Source organism: Mus pahari, chromosome 22 (assembly GCF_900095145.1).
Source record: "Mus pahari chromosome 22, PAHARI_EIJ_v1.1, whole genome shotgun sequence".
NCBI classification, from domain to species: domain Eukaryota; kingdom Metazoa; phylum Chordata; class Mammalia; order Rodentia; family Muridae; genus Mus; species Mus pahari.
This window is the reverse complement of record NC_034611.1, coordinates 1,217,828-1,220,436: the sequence shown is the minus strand read 5'-3', so window position 1 is coordinate 1,220,436 and position 2,609 is coordinate 1,217,828. Positions and strand designations below refer to the sequence as shown.

The following is a 2,609-nucleotide window of genomic DNA, read 5'->3' as shown; positions in this document are numbered from 1 at the left end:
GGCAGTCTCCGTGAAGGTCCAGTCTAGATGATGTAGCAGAAGCTGAGCAGTCTCCGTGAAGGTCCAGTCTAGATGATGTAGCAGAAGCCAGAGGCTTTGAAGCAGACCAATCACTCATTGCAATTAACATTTGCAAATAAATATGTGTGGACAAAGGGTATACTATGGGACACACTGCAGTTTCCTGGTCAAGATGTTTTGGGTTTTGTTTGTTTGTTTTAGTTTTTATTTTGGGAGGGGGAGGACAGATATGAAGGGATGGGGAGATGAGTGGGATTGGAAATTTAGAAAGAATAAAAAGTTAAAAGGAAACAACTTTTAAAATGGATACAGCTGGAGGTGCCACCATACCTGACTTAAAGTTATTCTACAGATACTACTCTGTAATAAAAACAAAAATAAAAAACAACAGCATGTTGTGCTGACACAGAACAGATGCACAGATCAATGGAATAGAAAGGGGGCCCAAATACAGGACCCACAACTACAGCCACCTGACTTTTGACAAAGATACCAAAATATGCATTGAAGAAAAGACAGCTTCTTCAACAAACCGTGCTGTTAAGCGTGGCTACCTGCATGAAGAAGAATAAAAACTAAATCTATATCTCTTACCCTGCACAAACACCAAAACTTTTTCAGTTCCTAGCACCCACATGGTAGCTCAGGGCCACCTATAACTCTAGTTTCAGGGAAACCAATGCTTTCTTCTGTCCCCAGAGGGCAACATGCATACATGTGGTGCACAAACATACATATACAGGCAAAACACTCATATATATAAAAGCAAATATGTTTATTTTTAAATTGACCACAAACTAAATAGCTCTCAAAAGAAGAAACAGAAATGGCTAATAAGCATATTAAAAACATTCAATAGCCAAATAATATTCACAGAAATACAAATGAAAACTTCTGATTCCATTCCACCCCAGTCTGAATGGCTACCATCAAGAAAACAAATGATGTCAAATGTTTGTGAGGATGTGTGGAAATGGGAATGTTCTTCAAGGTGCTAGGAGTGTAAACTGGTGCAGTCTCTATGGAAATCCGTGTGGCTGTTGTTCAAAAAACTAAAATTAGCTGTACCATATGATCCAGCTATACCACTCCTGGGCATACACCCAAAGGCCTCTCTCTATCCTCCTACAGGATGAGTCTGCGTCTGCACATCAGGACTCACTGCTGCTTTATTCACGATAGCTAGGAAACGGAACCAGCCTGCAAACTGATAAATGGATAATGGAAATGGGGTATAACTACACAATGGAATTTTATCCAGTCATAACGAAAAATGAAACAATTTGCAGAAAAATTGACGAAGCTGGAAAATACTAAGTGACATAACTTAGCAAGGTTAAGTCTCATGTTCTTGCCCATATGTGCATACTACCTTCGAGGTTTATAGTGTGTCTGTAGAGGTCAGGATGCTAGAAAGTGGCCATGAGAGGGGGAGGAGATGAGGCATTAATGGGGTGAAGAGAAATTCAAACACACACTATGAACACAGAGGAGGAAAAAACTGTGAATCAAAGCCTTACGTGGTGGCAGAACAGAGCTGGGGGACTGGGCTAACATGTAAGAAAAATCCTTCTGGAAACTCACTCATTTGTAAACACACACACACACACACACACACACACACACACAATGTTAACTCCTTAAATACACACACAAAACACTGGTACTGTTGTTGTTCTTGGTAGCCCATCACAAGATTGTAAACCTCTATTGCTAAAGGCACAACTTATTTTGGCTATGGAACACAGAAAATTTGAGTTGGAATTAACCTGAAAATTTCCTTTCTGATGGCTAGCTTTCACAGAACTGGAAGGTGCTATACTATACAGGCAGCTGGGGCTGATGGCTCAGTAGTTAAGATCATGTACTATTTTTGCTAAAAATGTTAGTCCAGTTTCCAGCAGGCAAACCAGGCAGCTCACAATTGTCTGTAACTCCAGTTCTAAGGATCCTGAGTGGCATTTCTACCTGGCCTCTGTACATATCTGCATTCATATGTACACACTCTCCCTTCACATATACCTTAAAAACAAAAACAAACAAAAAAACCTAAAATTAAAACGAGGAAGTGCTCACTGAGCCACATTGGCTTGAACAAAAAGCTACTCTCCTCCCTTAGCCTCTAATTATGGGGATTATGGGCATTAGATACCTTACCAGCCACCAACGATCTTTAAGGACTTCGATTTTTACCAGAATTCTAGTTTTCCCAGTAGCTATGAAGTGGAAACTCATGTTTTTATTAGCATTTCCATGACTAATGTGCATGGTTTCACGTATCATGGGGTAATTTGTGTATCTTCTTTGAAGAAATGTCTTATTTTTCATGGAAGAACATTAAGAATATAGGTCATGGGGCTGGAGGGATGACTCAGCGGTTAAGGCTGCTTGCTCTTCCAGAGGTTCTGAGGTCAATTCCCAGTACCCACATGGTGGCTCACAACCATCTGTAATGGGATCTGATGCCCTCTTCTGGTTTGTCTGAGGACAGCTCATTCTTTTGAGCTATATGTATAAATGAAATAAATCTGAGAGAGAGAGAGAGAGAGAGAGAGAGAGAGAGAGAGAGAGAGAGAGAGAGAGAGAGA

At 40.4% G+C, this 2,609-nt stretch overlaps 1 protein-coding gene across 1 annotated transcript in view; it reads right to left on the bottom strand.

Moving 5' to 3' along the window:
* Eloc (elongin C) overlaps positions 1-2,609 on the bottom strand; it is an 18,099-nt gene that overhangs the window by 1,054 nt on the left and 14,436 nt on the right. The window lies entirely within an intron of this gene.